General features: G+C 35.1%; 25 non-coding genes across 25 annotated transcripts; 15 read left to right on the top strand and 10 right to left on the bottom strand.

The window, feature by feature from the left end:
- The first annotated feature begins 897 nt into the window (after positions 1–897).
- Positions 898–970, top strand: TRNAM-CAU (transfer RNA methionine (anticodon CAU)). Its single transcript has one exon. It is a non-coding gene; the product is annotated as a tRNA-Met (tRNA).
- A 903-nt stretch (positions 971–1,873) lies between these two features.
- On the bottom strand, positions 1,874–1,945 carry TRNAE-UUC (transfer RNA glutamic acid (anticodon UUC)). Its single transcript has one exon. It is a non-coding gene; the product is annotated as a tRNA-Glu (tRNA).
- Positions 1,946–2,062: 117 nt separating this feature from the next.
- Positions 2,063–2,135, top strand: TRNAM-CAU (transfer RNA methionine (anticodon CAU)). Its single transcript has one exon. It is a non-coding gene; the product is annotated as a tRNA-Met (tRNA).
- Positions 2,136–3,037: 902 nt separating this feature from the next.
- On the bottom strand, positions 3,038–3,109 carry TRNAE-UUC (transfer RNA glutamic acid (anticodon UUC)). The gene has a single exon. It is a non-coding gene; the product is annotated as a tRNA-Glu (tRNA).
- Positions 3,110–3,226: 117 nt separating this feature from the next.
- Positions 3,227–3,299, top strand: TRNAL-CAG (transfer RNA leucine (anticodon CAG)). The gene has a single exon. It is a non-coding gene; the product is annotated as a tRNA-Leu (tRNA).
- Positions 3,300–4,202: 903 nt separating this feature from the next.
- TRNAE-UUC (transfer RNA glutamic acid (anticodon UUC)) lies at positions 4,203–4,274 on the bottom strand. Its single transcript has one exon. It is a non-coding gene; the product is annotated as a tRNA-Glu (tRNA).
- Positions 4,275–4,391: 117 nt separating this feature from the next.
- Positions 4,392–4,464, top strand: TRNAL-CAG (transfer RNA leucine (anticodon CAG)). Its single transcript has one exon. It is a non-coding gene; the product is annotated as a tRNA-Leu (tRNA).
- Positions 4,465–5,367: 903 nt separating this feature from the next.
- TRNAE-UUC (transfer RNA glutamic acid (anticodon UUC)) lies at positions 5,368–5,439 on the bottom strand. The gene has a single exon. It is a non-coding gene; the product is annotated as a tRNA-Glu (tRNA).
- A 117-nt stretch (positions 5,440–5,556) lies between these two features.
- On the top strand, positions 5,557–5,629 carry TRNAM-CAU (transfer RNA methionine (anticodon CAU)). Its single transcript has one exon. It is a non-coding gene; the product is annotated as a tRNA-Met (tRNA).
- Positions 5,630–6,691: 1,062 nt separating this feature from the next.
- TRNAM-CAU (transfer RNA methionine (anticodon CAU)) lies at positions 6,692–6,764 on the top strand. The gene has a single exon. It is a non-coding gene; the product is annotated as a tRNA-Met (tRNA).
- Positions 6,765–7,667: 903 nt separating this feature from the next.
- TRNAE-UUC (transfer RNA glutamic acid (anticodon UUC)) lies at positions 7,668–7,739 on the bottom strand. The gene has a single exon. It is a non-coding gene; the product is annotated as a tRNA-Glu (tRNA).
- A 117-nt stretch (positions 7,740–7,856) lies between these two features.
- On the top strand, positions 7,857–7,929 carry TRNAM-CAU (transfer RNA methionine (anticodon CAU)). Its single transcript has one exon. It is a non-coding gene; the product is annotated as a tRNA-Met (tRNA).
- A 902-nt stretch (positions 7,930–8,831) lies between these two features.
- On the bottom strand, positions 8,832–8,903 carry TRNAE-UUC (transfer RNA glutamic acid (anticodon UUC)). The gene has a single exon. It is a non-coding gene; the product is annotated as a tRNA-Glu (tRNA).
- Positions 8,904–9,020: 117 nt separating this feature from the next.
- Positions 9,021–9,093, top strand: TRNAL-CAG (transfer RNA leucine (anticodon CAG)). Its single transcript has one exon. It is a non-coding gene; the product is annotated as a tRNA-Leu (tRNA).
- Positions 9,094–9,996: 903 nt separating this feature from the next.
- TRNAE-UUC (transfer RNA glutamic acid (anticodon UUC)) lies at positions 9,997–10,068 on the bottom strand. The gene has a single exon. It is a non-coding gene; the product is annotated as a tRNA-Glu (tRNA).
- Positions 10,069–10,185: 117 nt separating this feature from the next.
- TRNAM-CAU (transfer RNA methionine (anticodon CAU)) lies at positions 10,186–10,258 on the top strand. Its single transcript has one exon. It is a non-coding gene; the product is annotated as a tRNA-Met (tRNA).
- A 1,062-nt stretch (positions 10,259–11,320) lies between these two features.
- On the top strand, positions 11,321–11,393 carry TRNAM-CAU (transfer RNA methionine (anticodon CAU)). The gene has a single exon. It is a non-coding gene; the product is annotated as a tRNA-Met (tRNA).
- Positions 11,394–12,296: 903 nt separating this feature from the next.
- TRNAE-UUC (transfer RNA glutamic acid (anticodon UUC)) lies at positions 12,297–12,368 on the bottom strand. The gene has a single exon. It is a non-coding gene; the product is annotated as a tRNA-Glu (tRNA).
- Positions 12,369–12,485: 117 nt separating this feature from the next.
- On the top strand, positions 12,486–12,558 carry TRNAM-CAU (transfer RNA methionine (anticodon CAU)). The gene has a single exon. It is a non-coding gene; the product is annotated as a tRNA-Met (tRNA).
- Positions 12,559–13,460: 902 nt separating this feature from the next.
- On the bottom strand, positions 13,461–13,532 carry TRNAE-UUC (transfer RNA glutamic acid (anticodon UUC)). Its single transcript has one exon. It is a non-coding gene; the product is annotated as a tRNA-Glu (tRNA).
- Positions 13,533–13,649: 117 nt separating this feature from the next.
- TRNAL-CAG (transfer RNA leucine (anticodon CAG)) lies at positions 13,650–13,722 on the top strand. Its single transcript has one exon. It is a non-coding gene; the product is annotated as a tRNA-Leu (tRNA).
- Positions 13,723–14,783: 1,061 nt separating this feature from the next.
- Positions 14,784–14,856, top strand: TRNAL-CAG (transfer RNA leucine (anticodon CAG)). Its single transcript has one exon. It is a non-coding gene; the product is annotated as a tRNA-Leu (tRNA).
- Positions 14,857–15,759: 903 nt separating this feature from the next.
- Positions 15,760–15,831, bottom strand: TRNAE-UUC (transfer RNA glutamic acid (anticodon UUC)). The gene has a single exon. It is a non-coding gene; the product is annotated as a tRNA-Glu (tRNA).
- A 117-nt stretch (positions 15,832–15,948) lies between these two features.
- On the top strand, positions 15,949–16,021 carry TRNAM-CAU (transfer RNA methionine (anticodon CAU)). The gene has a single exon. It is a non-coding gene; the product is annotated as a tRNA-Met (tRNA).
- Positions 16,022–17,083: 1,062 nt separating this feature from the next.
- Positions 17,084–17,156, top strand: TRNAM-CAU (transfer RNA methionine (anticodon CAU)). Its single transcript has one exon. It is a non-coding gene; the product is annotated as a tRNA-Met (tRNA).
- The last annotated feature ends 365 nt before the right edge of the window (positions 17,157–17,521 follow it).

Genomic DNA, 17,521 nt, shown 5'->3' with positions numbered 1-17,521 from the left:
TTCAGACCAGCAATATCAGAAAAGATATCAAATAATTTGTCCAAGATGGACCCTATTTATATAAAATAGTTAATAGAAATCATTTTTCATGGTCATAGTCAAAACTTTGTCCTCAGAAATCTTACCGCCAATGGATTTTAGACCTTAATTAATGGCAAAGGTGTGTTCAAATCACTTATCACATTTACAACAATTTTTTATTTTGTGTTTCATGCTTTTTGCCCTGATAGAGGTACATTGCAATCTCCAAGCCTCTATTCTGTTACTTACAATATTGATAGAACATTTGGAAATTTTTCCTCTAAGAATTGGTGGAGTTTTCTGTTTCTAAGATGACATGTGCCCTCAATCTTTTGTTTATTTCTGAATGATTTCAGAGCAAGAATAGTGGGAATTGTGATAATTTATTTCTCAGAATTGGAATCAATACAGAAGAAAGTGGAGCACAAGGCATTGTTCTAGTCTTCTTTGTGATTTGATTCCCTCAGAGCTTTGCAATGCAATCAAAGAGCCACAATTCCATTTCTCACAAAGATTCAGGACATCTTAAATTTTACCTGTCTTCAGTTAAAGACAAATGATAATGGCATAAATATTGTCATAACTGGAAGAAGCAACACACATGTGCAATTGGGACCACATCAAGTACCAATCAGACAGAAGGAAACACTTGGCTGCAATTATTATCTTTTGGTCCTCTGTTTTTGAATCTGTCTTAAAACAGCAATAGGGTTGTATTGGGTGAAAACCAGGAATCCTAACCGCTAGACCATATGGGAAGATGTCGATTGCGTCCTTCACTGTTTCATATAATATAAAAAAAAAACATTTCACTGACATTATTTTGTTAAACAAAAATAATCCCACCATTTCAAAAATGAAGCAAATAAGGCAGGAGCCTTGTTAGCGCAGTAGGTAGTGCGTCAGTCTCATAATCTGAAGGTCGTGAGTTCAATCCTCACACAGGGCATTTTTATTGATGTTTGTTTTGAGAGCATGGCATTGCAATCTAAGAGATGCAGCACTTTGTCTAACAAACTTGACTGCATTCAAATTTTACCTTTCTTGTTGAGTGGAGTATTCTGTTTTTTTTTTTTCAAAATAAGCTTTCATAACTCACGTGACCACTAATAGATTTCAGACCAGCAATATCAGAAAAGATATCAAATAATTTGTCCAAGATGGACCCTATTTATATAAAATAGTTAATAGAAATCATTTTTCATGGTCATAGTCAAAACTTTGTCCTCAGAAATCTTACCGCCAATGGATTTTAGACCTTAATTAATGGCAAAGGTGTGTTCAAATCACTTATCACATTTACAACAATTTTTTATTTTGTGTTTCATGCTTTTTGCCCTGATAGAGGTACATTGCAATCTCCAAGCCTCTATTCTGTTACTTACAATATTGATAGAACATTTGGAAATTTTTCCTCTAAGAATTGGTGGAGTTTTCTGTTTCTAAGATGACATGTGCCCTCAATCTTTTGTTTATTTCTGAATGATTTCAGAGCAAGAATAGTGGGAATTGTGATAATTTATTTCTCTGAATTGGAATCAATACAGAAGAAAGTGGAGCACAAGGCATTGTTCTAGTCTTCTTTGTGATTTTATTCCCTCAGAGCTTTGCAATGCAATCATAGAGCCACAATTCCATTTCTCACAAAGATTCAGGACATCTTAAATTTTACCTGTCTTCAGTTAAAGACAAATGATAATGGCATAAATATTGTCATAACTGGAAGAAGCAACACACATGTGCAATTGGGACCACATCAAGTACCAATCAGACAGAAGGAAACACTTGGCTGCAATTATTATCTTTTGGTCCTCTGTTTTTGAATCTGTCTTAAAACAGCAATAGGGTTGTATTCCCATACCGGGAGTCAAACCCGGGCCGCCTGGGAGAAAACCAGGAATCCTAACCGCTAGACCATATGGGAAGATGTCGATTGCGTCCTTCACTGTTTCATATAATATAAAAAAAAACATTTCACTGACATTATTTTGTTAAACAAAAATAATCACACCATGTCAAAAATGAAGTAAATAAGTCAGGAGCCTTGTTAGCGCAGTAGGTAGCGCGTCAGTCTCATAATCTGAAGGTCGTGAGTTCAATCCTCACACAGGGCATTTTTATTGATGTTTGTTTTGAGAGCATGGCATTGCAATCTAAGAGATGCAGCACTTTGTCTAACAAACTTGACTGCATTCAAATTTTACCTTTCTTGTTGAGTGGAGTATTGTTTTTTTTTTTTTCAAAATAAGCTTTCATAACTCACGTGACCACTAATAGATTTCAGACCAGCAATATCAGAAAAGATATCAAATAATTTGTCCAAGATGGACCCTATTTATATAAAATAGTTAATAGAAATCATTTTTCATGGTCATAGTCAAAACTTTGTCCTCAGAAATCTTACTGCCAATGGATTTTAGACCTTAATTAATGGCAAAGGTGTGTTCAAATCACTTATCACATTTACAACAATTTTTTATTTTGTGTTTCATGCTTTTTGCCCTGATAGAGGTACATTGCAATCTCCAAGCCTCTATTCTGTTACTTACAATATTGATAGAACATTTGGAAATTTTTCCTCTAAGAATTGGTGGAGTTTTCTGTTTCTAAGATGACATGTGCCCTCAATCTTTTGTTTATTTCTGAATGATTTCAGAGCAAGAATAGTGGGAATTGTGATAATTTATTTCTCAGAATTGGAATCAATACAGAAGAAAGTGGAGCACAAGGCATTGTTCTAGTCTTCTTTGTGATTTGATTCCCTCAGAGCTTTGCAATGCAATCAAAGAGCCACAATTCCATTTCTCACAAAGATTCAGGACATCTTAAATTTTACCTGTCTTCAGTTAAAGACAAATGATAATGGCATAAATATTGTCATAACTGGAAGAAGCAACACACATGTGCAATTGGGACCACATCAAGTACCAATCAGACAGAAGGAAACACTTGGCTGCAATTATTATCTTTTGGTCCTCTGTTTTTGAATCTGTCTTAAAACAGCAATAGGGTTGTATTCCCATACCGGGAGTCAAACCCGGGCCGCCTGGGTGAAAACCAGGAATCCTAACCGCTAGACCATATGGGAAGATGTCGATTGCGTCCTTCACTGTTTCATATAATATAAAAAAAAACATTTCACTGACATTATTTTGTTAAACAAAAATAATCCCACCATTTCAAAAATGAAGAAAATAAAGCAGGAGCCTTGTTAGCGCAGTAGGTAGCGCGTCAGTCTCAGAATCTGAAGGTTGTGAGTTCAATCCTCACACAGGGCATTTTTATTGATGTTTGTTTTGAGAGCATGGCATTGCAATCTAAGAGATGCAGCACTTTGTCTAACAAACTTGACTGCATTCAAATTTTACCTTTCTTGTTGAGTGGAGTATTCTGTTTTTTTTTTTTCAAAATAAGCTTTCATAACTCACGTGACCACTAATAGATTTCAGACCAGCAATATCAGAAAAGATATCAAATAATTTGTCCAAGATGGACCCTATTTATATAAAATAGTTAATAGAAATCATTTTTCATGGTCATAGTCAAAACTTTGTCCTCAGAAATCTTACCGCCAATGGATTTTAGACCTTAATTAATGGCAAAGGTGTGTTCAAATCACTTATCACATTTACAACAATTTTTTATTTTGTGTTTCATGCTTTTTGCCCTGATAGAGGTACATTGCAATCTCCAAGCCTCTATTCTGTTACTTACAATATTGATAGAACATTTGGAAATTTTTCCTCTAAGAATTGGTGGAGTTTTCTGTTTCTAAGATGACATGTGCCCTCAATCTTTTGTTTATTTCTGAATGATTTCAGAGCAAGAATAGTGGGAATTGTGATAATTTATTTCTCTGAATTGGAATCAATACAGAAGAAAGTGGAGCACAAGGCATTGTTCTAGTCTTCTTTGTGATTTGATTCCCTCAGAGCTTTGCAATGCAATCAAAGAGCCACAATTCCATTTCTCACAAAGATTCAGGACATCTTAAATTTTACCTGTCTTCAGTTAAAGACAAATGATAATGGCATAAATATTGTCATAACTGGAAGAAGCAACACACATGTGCAATTGGGACCACATCAAGTACCAATCAGACAGAAGGAAACACTTGGCTGCAATTATTATCTTTTGGTCCTCTGTTTTTGAATCTGTCTTAAAACAGCAATAGGGTTGTATTCCCATACCGGGAGTCAAACCCGGGCCGCCTGGGAGAAAACCAGGAATCCTAACCGCTAGACCATATGGGAAGATGTCGATTGCGTCCTTCACTGTTTCATATAATATAAAAAAAAACATTTCACTGACATTATTTTGTTAAACAAAAATAATCCCACCATTTCAAAAATGAAGAAAATAAAGCAGGAGCCTTGTTAGCGCAGTAGGTAGCGCGTCAGTCTCAGAATCTGAAGGTTGTGAGTTCAATCCTCACACAGGGCATTTTTATTGATGTTTGTTTTGAGAGCATGGCATTGCAATCTAAGAGATGCAGCACTTTGTCTAACAAACTTGACTGCATTCAAATTTTACCTTTCTTGTTGAGTGGAGTATTCTGTTTTTTTTTTTTCAAAATAAGCTTTCATAACTCACGTGACCACTAATAGATTTCAGACCAGCAATATCAGAAAAGATATCAAATAATTTGTCCAAGATGGACCCTATTTATATAAAATAGTTAATAGAAATCATTTTTCATGGTCATAGTCAAAACTTTGTCCTCAGAAATCTTACCGCCAATGGATTTTAGACCTTAATTAATGGCAAAGGTGTGTTCAAATCACTTATCACATTTACAACAATTTTTTATTTTGTGTTTCATGCTTTTTGCCCTGATAGAGGTACATTGCAATCTCCAAGCCTCTATTCTGTTACTTACAATATTGATAGAACATTTGGAAATTTTTCCTCTAAGAATTGGTGGAGTTTTCTGTTTCTAAGATGACATGTGCCCTCAATCTTTTGTTTATTTCTGAATGATTTCAGAGCAAGAATAGTGGGAATTGTGATAATTTATTTCTCTGAATTGGAATCAATACAGAAGAAAGTGGAGCACAAGGCATTGTTCTAGTCTTCTTTGTGATTTGATTCCCTCAGAGCTTTGCAATGCAATCAAAGAGCCACAATTCCATTTCTCACAAAGATTCAGGACATCTTAAATTTTACCTGTCTTCAGTTAAAGACAAATGATAATGGCATAAATATTGTCATAACTGGAAGAAGCAACACACATGTGCAATTGGGACCACATCAAGTACCAATCAGACAGAAGGAAACACTTGGCTGCAATTATTATCTTTTGGTCCTCTGTTTTTGAATCTGTCTTAAAACAGCAATAGGGTTGTATTCCCATACCGGGAGTCAAACCCGGGCCGCCTGGGAGAAAACCAGGAATCCTAACCGCTAGACCATATGGGAAGATGTCGATTGCGTCCTTCACTGTTTCATATAATATAAAAAAAAACATTTCACTGACATTATTTTGTTAAACAAAAATAATCACACCATGTCAAAAATGAAGTAAATAAGTCAGGAGCCTTGTTAGCGCAGTAGGTAGCGCGTCAGTCTCATAATCTGAAGGTCGTGAGTTCAATCCTCACACAGGGCATTTTTATTGATGTTTGTTTTGAGAGCATGGCATTGCAATCTAAGAGATGCAGCACTTTGTCTAACAAACTTGACTGCATTCAAATTTTACCTTTCTTGTTGAGTGGAGTATTGTTTTTTTTTTTTTCAAAATAAGCTTTCATAACTCACGTGACCACTAATAGATTTCAGACCAGCAATATCAGAAAAGATATCAAATAATTTGTCCAAGATGGACCCTATTTATATAAAATAGTTAATAGAAATCATTTTTCATGGTCATAGTCAAAACTTTGTCCTCAGAAATCTTACTGCCAATGGATTTTAGACCTTAATTAATGGCAAAGGTGTGTTCAAATCACTTATCACATTTACAACAATTTTTTATTTTGTGTTTCATGCTTTTTGCCCTGATAGAGGTACATTGCAATCTCCAAGCCTCTATTCTGTTACTTACAATATTGATAGAACATTTGGAAATTTTTCCTCTAAGAATTGGTGGAGTTTTCTGTTTCTAAGATGACATGTGCCCTCAATCTTTTGTTTATTTCTGAATGATTTCAGAGCAAGAATAGTGGGAATTGTGATAATTTATTTCTCAGAATTGGAATCAATACAGAAGAAAGTGGAGCACAAGGCATTGTTCTAGTCTTCTTTGTGATTTGATTCCCTCAGAGCTTTGCAATGCAATCAAAGAGCCACAATTCCATTTCTCACAAAGATTCAGGACATCTTAAATTTTACCTGTCTTCAGTTAAAGACAAATGATAATGGCATAAATATTGTCATAACTGGAAGAAGCAACACACATGTGCAATTGGGACCACATCAAGTACCAATCAGACAGAAGGAAACACTTGGCTGCAATTATTATCTTTTGGTCCTCTGTTTTTGAATCTGTCTTAAAACAGCAATAGGGTTGTATTGGGTGAAAACCAGGAATCCTAACCGCTAGACCATATGGGAAGATGTCGATTGCGTCCTTCACTGTTTCATATAATATAAAAAAAAAACATTTCACTGACATTATTTTGTTAAACAAAAATAATCCCACCATTTCAAAAATGAAGCAAATAAGGCAGGAGCCTTGTTAGCGCAGTAGGTAGTGCGTCAGTCTCATAATCTGAAGGTCGTGAGTTCAATCCTCACACAGGGCATTTTTATTGATGTTTGTTTTGAGAGCATGGCATTGCAATCTAAGAGATGCAGCACTTTGTCTAACAAACTTGACTGCATTCAAATTTTACCTTTCTTGTTGAGTGGAGTATTCTGTTTTTTTTTTTTCAAAATAAGCTTTCATAACTCACGTGACCACTAATAGATTTCAGACCAGCAATATCAGAAAAGATATCAAATAATTTGTCCAAGATGGACCCTATTTATATAAAATAGTTAATAGAAATCATTTTTCATGGTCATAGTCAAAACTTTGTCCTCAGAAATCTTACCGCCAATGGATTTTAGACCTTAATTAATGGCAAAGGTGTGTTCAAATCACTTATCACATTTACAACAATTTTTTATTTTGTGTTTCATGCTTTTTGCCCTGATAGAGGTACATTGCAATCTCCAAGCCTCTATTCTGTTACTTACAATATTGATAGAACATTTGGAAATTTTTCCTCTAAGAATTGGTGGAGTTTTCTGTTTCTAAGATGACATGTGCCCTCAATCTTTTGTTTATTTCTGAATGATTTCAGAGCAAGAATAGTGGGAATTGTGATAATTTATTTCTCTGAATTGGAATCAATACAGAAGAAAGTGGAGCACAAGGCATTGTTCTAGTCTTCTTTGTGATTTTATTCCCTCAGAGCTTTGCAATGCAATCATAGAGCCACAATTCCATTTCTCACAAAGATTCAGGACATCTTAAATTTTACCTGTCTTCAGTTAAAGACAAATGCTAATGGCATAAATATTGTCATAACTGGAAGAAGTAACACACATGTGCAATTGGGACCACATCAGGTACCAATCAGACAGAAGGAAACACTTGGCTGCAATTATTATCTTTTGGTCCTCTGTTTTTGAATCTGTCTTAAAACAGCAATAAGGTTGCATTCCCATACCGGGAGTCGAACCCGGGCCGCCTGGGTGAAAACCAGGAATCCTAACCGCTAGACCATATGGGAAGATGTTGATTGCGTCCTTCACTGTTTCATATAATATAAAAAAAAACATTTCACTGACATTATTTTGTTAAACAAAAATAATCCCACCATTTCAAAAATGAAGCAAATAAGGCAGGAGCCTTGTTAGCGCAGTAGGTAGCGCGTCAGTCTCATAATCTGAAGGTCGTGAGTTCAATCCTCACACAGGGCATTTTTATTGATGTTTGTTTTGAGAGCATGGCATTGCAATCTAAGAGATGCAGCACTTTGTCTAACAAACTTGACTGCATTCAAATTTTACCTTTCTTGTTGAGTGGAGTATTGTTTTTTTTTTTTTCAAAATAAGCTTTCATAACTCACGTGACCACTAATAGATTTCAGACCAGCAATATCAGAAAAGATATCAAATAATTTGTCCAAGATGGACCCTATTTATATAAAATAGTTAATAGAAATCATTTTTCATGGTCATAGTCAAAACTTTGTCCTCAGAAATCTTACTGCCAATGGATTTTAGACCTTAATTAATGGCAAAGGTGTGTTCAAATCACTTATCACATTTACAACAATTTTTTATTTTGTGTTTCATGCTTTTTGCCCTGATAGAGGTACATTGCAATCTCCAAGCCTCTATTCTGTTACTTACAATATTGATAGAACATTTGGAAATTTTTCCTCTAAGAATTGGTGGAGTTTTCTGTTTCTAAGATGACATGTGCCCTCAATCTTTTGTTTATTTCTGAATGATTTCAGAGCAAGAATAGTGGGAATTGTGATAATTTATTTCTCTGAATTGGAATCAATACAGAAGAAAGTGGAGCACAAGGCATTGTTCTAGTCTTCTTTGTGATTTGATTCCCTCAGAGCTTTGCAATGCAATCAAAGAGCCACAATTCCATTTCTCACAAAGATTCAGGACATCTTAAATTTTACCTGTCTTCAGTTAAAGACAAATGATAATGGCATAAATATTGTCATAACTGGAAGAAGCAACACACATGTGCAATTGGGACCACATCAAGTACCAATCAGACAGAAGGAAACACTTGGCTGCAATTATTATCTTTTGGTCCTCTGTTTTTGAATCTGTCTTAAAACAGCAATAGGGTTGTATTCCCATACCGGGAGTCAAACCCGGGCCGCCTGGGAGAAAACCAGGAATCCTAACCGCTAGACCATATGGGAAGATGTCGATTGCGTCCTTCACTGTTTCATATAATATAAAAAAAAACATTTCACTGACATTATTTTGTTAAACAAAAATAATCCCACCATTTCAAAAATGAAGAAAATAAAGCAGGAGCCTTGTTAGCGCAGTAGGTAGCGCGTCAGTCTCAGAATCTGAAGGTTGTGAGTTCAATCCTCACACAGGGCATTTTTATTGATGTTTGTTTTGAGAGCATGGCATTGCAATCTAAGAGATGCAGCACTTTGTCTAACAAACTTGACTGCATTCAAATTTTACCTTTCTTGTTGAGTGGAGTATTCTGTTTTTTTTTTTTCAAAATAAGCTTTCATAACTCACGTGACCACTAATAGATTTCAGACCAGCAATATCAGAAAAGATATCAAATAATTTGTCCAAGATGGACCCTATTTATATAAAATAGTTAATAGAAATCATTTTTCATGGTCATAGTCAAAACTTTGTCCTCAGAAATCTTACCGCCAATGGATTTTAGACCTTAATTAATGGCAAAGGTGTGTTCAAATCACTTATCACATTTACAACAATTTTTTATTTTGTGTTTCATGCTTTTTGCCCTGATAGAGGTACATTGCAATCTCCAAGCCTCTATTCTGTTACTTACAATATTGATAGAACATTTGGAAATTTTTCCTCTAAGAATTGGTGGAGTTTTCTGTTTCTAAGATGACATGTGCCCTCAATCTTTTGTTTATTTCTGAATGATTTCAGAGCAAGAATAGTGGGAATTGTGATAATTTATTTCTCTGAATTGGAATCAATACAGAAGAAAGTGGAGCACAAGGCATTGTTCTAGTCTTCTTTGTGATTTGATTCCCTCAGAGCTTTGCAATGCAATCAAAGAGCCACAATTCCATTTCTCACAAAGATTCAGGACATCTTAAATTTTACCTGTCTTCAGTTAAAGACAAATGATAATGGCATAAATATTGTCATAACTGGAAGAAGCAACACACATGTGCAATTGGGACCACATCAAGTACCAATCAGACAGAAGGAAACACTTGGCTGCAATTATTATCTTTTGGTCCTCTGTTTTTGAATCTGTCTTAAAACAGCAATAGGGTTGTATTCCCATACCGGGAGTCAAACCCGGGCCGCCTGGGAGAAAACCAGGAATCCTAACCGCTAGACCATATGGGAAGATGTCGATTGCGTCCTTCACTGTTTCATATAATATAAAAAAAAACATTTCACTGACATTATTTTGTTAAACAAAAATAATCACACCATGTCAAAAATGAAGTAAATAAGTCAGGAGCCTTGTTAGCGCAGTAGGTAGCGCGTCAGTCTCATAATCTGAAGGTCGTGAGTTCAATCCTCACACAGGGCATTTTTATTGATGTTTGTTTTGAGAGCATGGCATTGCAATCTAAGAGATGCAGCACTTTGTCTAACAAACTTGACTGCATTCAAATTTTACCTTTCTTGTTGAGTGGAGTATTGTTTTTTTTTTTTTCAAAATAAGCTTTCATAACTCACGTGACCACTAATAGATTTCAGACCAGCAATATCAGAAAAGATATCAAATAATTTGTCCAAGATGGACCCTATTTATATAAAATAGTTAATAGAAATCATTTTTCATGGTCATAGTCAAAACTTTGTCCTCAGAAATCTTACTGCCAATGGATTTTAGACCTTAATTAATGGCAAAGGTGTGTTCAAATCACTTATCACATTTACAACAATTTTTTATTTTGTGTTTCATGCTTTTTGCCCTGATAGAGGTACATTGCAATCTCCAAGCCTCTATTCTGTTACTTACAATATTGATAGAACATTTGGAAATTTTTCCTCTAAGAATTGGTGGAGTTTTCTGTTTCTAAGATGACATGTGCCCTCAATCTTTTGTTTATTTCTGAATGATTTCAGAGCAAGAATAGTGGGAATTGTGATAATTTATTTCTCAGAATTGGAATCAATACAGAAGAAAGTGGAGCACAAGGCATTGTTCTAGTCTTCTTTGTGATTTGATTCCCTCAGAGCTTTGCAATGCAATCAAAGAGCCACAATTCCATTTCTCACAAAGATTCAGGACATCTTAAATTTTACCTGTCTTCAGTTAAAGACAAATGATAATGGCATAAATATTGTCATAACTGGAAGAAGCAACACACATGTGCAATTGGGACCACATCAAGTACCAATCAGACAGAAGGAAACACTTGGCTGCAATTATTATCTTTTGGTCCTCTGTTTTTGAATCTGTCTTAAAACAGCAATAGGGTTGTATTGGGTGAAAACCAGGAATCCTAACCGCTAGACCATATGGGAAGATGTCGATTGCGTCCTTCACTGTTTCATATAATATAAAAAAAAAACATTTCACTGACATTATTTTGTTAAACAAAAATAATCCCACCATTTCAAAAATGAAGCAAATAAGGCAGGAGCCTTGTTAGCGCAGTAGGTAGTGCGTCAGTCTCATAATCTGAAGGTCGTGAGTTCAATCCTCACACAGGGCATTTTTATTGATGTTTGTTTTGAGAGCATGGCATTGCAATCTAAGAGATGCAGCACTTTGTCTAACAAACTTGACTGCATTCAAATTTTACCTTTCTTGTTGAGTGGAGTATTCTGTTTTTTTTTTTTCAAAATAAGCTTTCATAACTCACGTGACCACTAATAGATTTCAGACCAGCAATATCAGAAAAGATATCAAATAATTTGTCCAAGATGGACCCTATTTATATAAAATAGTTAATAGAAATCATTTTTCATGGTCATAGTCAAAACTTTGTCCTCAGAAATCTTACCGCCAATGGATTTTAGACCTTAATTAATGGCAAAGGTGTGTTCAAATCACTTATCACATTTACAACAATTTTTTATTTTGTGTTTCATGCTTTTTGCCCTGATAGAGGTACATTGCAATCTCCAAGCCTCTATTCTGTTACTTACAATATTGATAGAACATTTGGAAATTTTTCCTCTAAGAATTGGTGGAGTTTTCTGTTTCTAAGATGACATGTGCCCTCAATCTTTTGTTTATTTCTGAATGATTTCAGAGCAAGAATAGTGGGAATTGTGATAATTTATTTCTCTGAATTGGAATCAATACAGAAGAAAGTGGAGCACAAGGCATTGTTCTAGTCTTCTTTGTGATTTTATTCCCTCAGAGCTTTGCAATGCAATCATAGAGCCACAATTCCATTTCTCACAAAGATTCAGGACATCTTAAATTTTACCTGTCTTCAGTTAAAGACAAATGCTAATGGCATAAATATTGTCATAACTGGAAGAAGTAACACACATGTGCAATTGGGACCACATCAGGTACCAATCAGACAGAAGGAAACACTTGGCTGCAATTATTATCTTTTGGTCCTCTGTTTTTGAATCTGTCTTAAAACAGCAATAAGGTTGCATTCCCATACCGGGAGTCGAACCCGGGCCGCCTGGGTGAAAACCAGGAATCCTAACCGCTAGACCATATGGGAAGATGTTGATTGCGTCCTTCACTGTTTCATATAATATAAAAAAAAACATTTCACTGACATTATTTTGTTAAACAAAAATAATCCCACCATTTCAAAAATGAAGCAAATAAGGCAGGAGCCTTGTTAGCGCAGTAGGTAGCGCGTCAGTCTCATAATCTGAAGGTCGTGAGTTCAATCCTCACACAGGGCATTTTTATTGATGTTTGTTTTGAGAGCATGGCATTGCAATCTAAGAGATGCAGCACTTTGTCTAACAAACTTGACTGCATTCAAATTTTACCTTTCTTGTTGAGTGGAGTATTGTTTTTTTTTTTTTCAAAATAAGCTTTCATAACTCACGTGACCACTAATAGATTTCAGACCAGCAATATCAGAAAAGATATCAAATAATTTGTCCAAGATGGACCCTATTTATATAAAATAGTTAATAGAAATCATTTTTCATGGTCATAGTCAAAACTTTGTCCTCAGAAATCTTACTGCCAATGGATTTTAGACCTTAATTAATGGCAAAGGTGTGTTCAAATCACTTATCACATTTACAACAATTTTTTATTTTGTGTTTCATGCTTTTTGCCCTGATAGAGGTACATTGCAATCTCCAAGCCTCTATTCTGTTACTTACAATATTGATAGAACATTTGGAAATTTTTCCTCTAAGAATTGGTGGAGTTTTCTGTTTCTAAGATGACATGTGCCCTCAATCTTTTGTTTATTTCTGAATGATTTCAGAGCAAGAATAGTGGGAATTGTGATAATTTATTTCTCAGAATTGGAATCAATACAGAAGAAAGTGGAGCACAAGGCATTGTTCTAGTCTTCTTTGTGATTTGATTCCCTCAGAGCTTTGCAATGCAATCAAAGAGCCACAATTCCATTTCTCACAAAGATTCAGGACATCTTAAATTTTACCTGTCTTCAGTTAAAGACAAATGATAATGGCATAAATATTGTCATAACTGGAAGAAGCAACACACATGTGCAATTGGGACCACATCAAGTACCAATCAGACAGAAGGAAACACTTGGCTGCAATTATTATCTTTTGGTCCTCTGTTTTTGAATCTGTCTTAAAACAGCAATAGGGTTGTATTCCCATACCGGGAGTCAAACCCGGGCCGCCTGGGTGAAAACCAGGAATCCTAACCGCTAGACCATATGGGAAGATGTCGATTGCGTCCTTCACTGTTTCATATAATATAAAAAAAAACATTTCACTGACATTATTTTGTTAAACAAAAATAATCCCACCATTTCAAAAATGAAGAAAATAAAGCAGGAGCCTTGTTAGCGCAGTAGGTAGCGCGTCAGTCTCAGAATCTGAAGGTTGTGAGTTCAATCCTCACACAGGGCATTTTTATTGATGTTTGTTTTGAGAGCATGGCATTGCAATCTAAGAGATGCAGCACTTTGTCTAACAAACTTGACTGCATTCAAATTTTACCTTTCTTGTTGAGTGGAGTATTCTGTTTTTTTTTTTTCAAAATAAGCTTTCATAACTCACGTGACCACTAATAGATTTCAGACCAGCAATATCAGAAAAGATATCAAATAATTTGTCCAAGATGGACCCTATTTATATAAAATAGTTAATAGAAATCATTTTTCATGGTCATAGTCAAAACTTTGTCCTCAGAAATCTTACCGCCAATGGATTTTAGACCTTAATTAATGGCAAAGGTGTGTTCAAATCACTTATCACATTTACAACAATTTTTTATTTTGTGTTTCATGCTTTTTGCCCTGATAGAGGTACATTGCAATCTCCAAGCCTCTATTCTGTTACTTACAATATTGATAGAACATTTGGAAATTTTTCCTCTAAGAATTGGTGGAGTTTTCTGTTTCTAAGATGACATGTGCCCTCAATCTTTTGTTTATTTCTGAATGATTTCAGAGCAAGAATAGTGGGAATTGTGATAATTTATTTCTCAGAATTGGAATCAATACAGAAGAAAGTGGAGCACAAGGCATTGTTCTAGTCTTCTTTGTGATTTGATTCCCTCAGAGCTTTGCAATGCAATCAAAGAGCCACAATTCCATTTCTCACAAAGATTCAGGACATCTTAAATTTTACCTGTCTTCAGTTAAAGACAAATGATAATGGCATAAATATTGTCATAACTGGAAGAAGCAACACACATGTGCAATTGGGACCACATCAAGTACCAATCAGACAGAAGGAAACACTTGGCTGCAATTATTATCTTTTGGTCCTCTGTTTTGAATCTGTCTTAAAACAGCAATAGGGTTGTATTGGGTGAAAACCAGGAATCCTAACCGCTAGACCATATGGGAAGATGTCGATTGCGTCCTTCACTGTTTCATATAATATAAAAAAAAACATTTCACTGACATTATTTTGTTAAACAAAAATAATCCCACCATTTCAAAAATGAAGAAAATAAAGCAGGAGCCTTGTTAGCGCAGTAGGTAGCGCGTCAGTCTCAGAATCTGAAGGTTGTGAGTTCAATCCTCACACAGGGCATTTTTATTGATGTTTGTTTTGAGAGCATGGCATTGCAATCTAAGAGATGCAGCACTTTGTCTAACAAACTTGACTGCATTCAAATTTTACCTTTCTTGTTGAGTGGAGTATTCTGTTTTTTTTTTTTCAAAATAAGCTTTCATAACTCACGTGACCACTAATAGATTTCAGACCAGCAATATCAGAAAAGATATCAAATAATTTGTCCAAGATGGACCCTATTTATATAAAATAGTTAATAGAAATCATTTTTCATGGTCATAGTCAAAACTTTGTCCTCAGAAATCTTACCGCCAATGGATTTTAGACCTTAATTAATGGCAAAGGTGTGTTCAAATCACTTATCACATTTACAACAATTTTTTATTTTGTGTTTCATGCTTTTTGCCCTGATAGAGGTACATTGCAATCTCCAAGCCTCTATTCTGTTACTTACAATATTGATAGAACATTTGGAAATTTTTCCTCTAAGAATTGGTGGAGTTTTCTGTTTCTAAGATGACATGTGCCCTCAATCTTTTGTTTATTTCTGAATGATTTCAGAGCAAGAATAGTGGGAATTGTGATAATTTATTTCTCTGAATTGGAATCAATACAGAAGAAAGTGGAGCACAAGGCATTGTTCTAGTCTTCTTTGTGATTTGATTCCCTCAGAGCTTTGCAATGCAATCAAAGAGCCACAATTCCATTTCTCACAAAGATTCAGGACATCTTAAATTTTACCTGTCTTCAGTTAAAGACAAATGATAATGGCATAAATATTGTCATAACTGGAAGAAGCAACACACATGTGCAATTGGGACCACATCAAGTACCAATCAGACAGAAGGAAACACTTGGCTGCAATTATTATCTTTTGGTCCTCTGTTTTTGAATCTGTCTTAAAACAGCAATAGGGTTGTATTCCCATACCGGGAGTCAAACCCGGGCCGCCTGGGAGAAAACCAGGAATCCTAACCGCTAGACCATATGGGAAGATGTCGATTGCGTCCTTCACTGTTTCATATAATATAAAAAAAAACATTTCACTGACATTATTTTGTTAAACAAAAATAATCACACCATGTCAAAAATGAAGTAAATAAGTCAGGAGCCTTGTTAGCGCAGTAGGTAGCGCGTCAGTCTCATAATCTGAAGGTCGTGAGTTCAATCCTCACACAGGGCATTTTTATTGATGTTTGTTTTGAGAGCATGGCATTGCAATCTAAGAGATGCAGCACTTTGTCTAACAAACTTGACTGCATTCAAATTTTACCTTTCTTGTTGAGTGGAGTATTGTTTTTTTTTTTTTCAAAATAAGCTTTCATAACTCACGTGACCACTAATAGATTTCAGACCAGCAATATCAGAAAAGATATCAAATAATTTGTCCAAGATGGACCCTATTTATATAAAATAGTTAATAGAAATCATTTTTCATGGTCATAGTCAAAACTTTGTCCTCAGAAATCTTACTGCCAATGGATTTTAGACCTTAATTAATGGCAAAGGTGTGTTCAAATCACTTATCACATTTACAACAATTTTTTATTTTGTGTTTCATGCTTTTTGCCCTGATAGAGGTACATTGCAATCTCCAAGCCTCTATTCTGTTACTTACAATATTGATAGAACATTTGGAAATTTTTCCTCTAAGAATTGGTGGAGTTTTCTGTTTCTAAGATGACATGTGCCCTCAATCTTTTGTTTATTTCTGAATGATTTCAGAGCAAGAATAGTGGGAATTGTGATAATTTATTTCTCAGAATTGGAATCAATACAGAAGAAAGTGGAGCACAAGGCATTGTTCTAGTCTTCTTTGTGATTTGATTCCCTCAGAGCTTTGCAATGCAATCAAAGAGCCACAATTCCATTTCTCACAAAGATTCAGGACATCTTAAATTTTACCTGTCTTCAGTTAAAGACAAATGATAATGGCATAAATATTGTCATAACTGGAAGAAGCAACACACATGTGCAATTGGGACCACATCAAGTACCAATCAGACAGAAGGAAACACTTGGCTGCAATTATTATCTTTTGGTCCTCTGTTTTTGAATCTGTCTTAAAACAGCAATAGGGTTGTATTGGGTGAAAACCAGGAATCCTAACCGCTAGACCATATGGGAAGATGTCGATTGCGTCCTTCACTGTTTCATATAATATAAAAAAAAAACATTTCACTGACATTATTTTGTTAAACAAAAATAATCCCACCATTTCAAAAATGAAGCAAATAAGGCAGGAGCCTTGTTAGCGCAGTAGGTAGTGCGTCAGTCTCATAATCTGAAGGTCGTGAGTTCAATCCTCACACAGGGCATTTTTATTGATGTTTGTTTTGAGAGCATGGCATTGCAATCTAAGAGATGCAGCACTTTGTCTAACAAACTTGACTGCATTCAAATTTTACCTTTCTTGTTGAGTGGAGTATTCTGTTTTTTTTTTTTCAAAATAAGCTTTCATAACTCACGTGACCACTAATAGATTTCAGACCAGCAATATCAGAAAAGATATCAAATAATTTGTCCAAGATGGACCCTATTTATATAAAATAGTTAATAGAAATCATTTTTCATGGTCATAGTCAAAACTTTGTCCTCAGAAATCTTACCGCCAATGGATTTTAGACCTTAATTAATGGCAAAGGTGTGTTCAAATCACTTATCACATTTACAACAATTTTTT

This window comes from Taudactylus pleione, unplaced genomic scaffold (genome assembly GCF_031769625.1).
Source record: "Taudactylus pleione unplaced genomic scaffold, aTauple2 ptg000248l, whole genome shotgun sequence".
In the NCBI taxonomy this organism is placed as follows: domain Eukaryota; kingdom Metazoa; phylum Chordata; class Amphibia; order Anura; family Myobatrachidae; genus Taudactylus; species Taudactylus pleione.
This window is presented reverse-complemented; position numbering and strand designations above follow the sequence as displayed.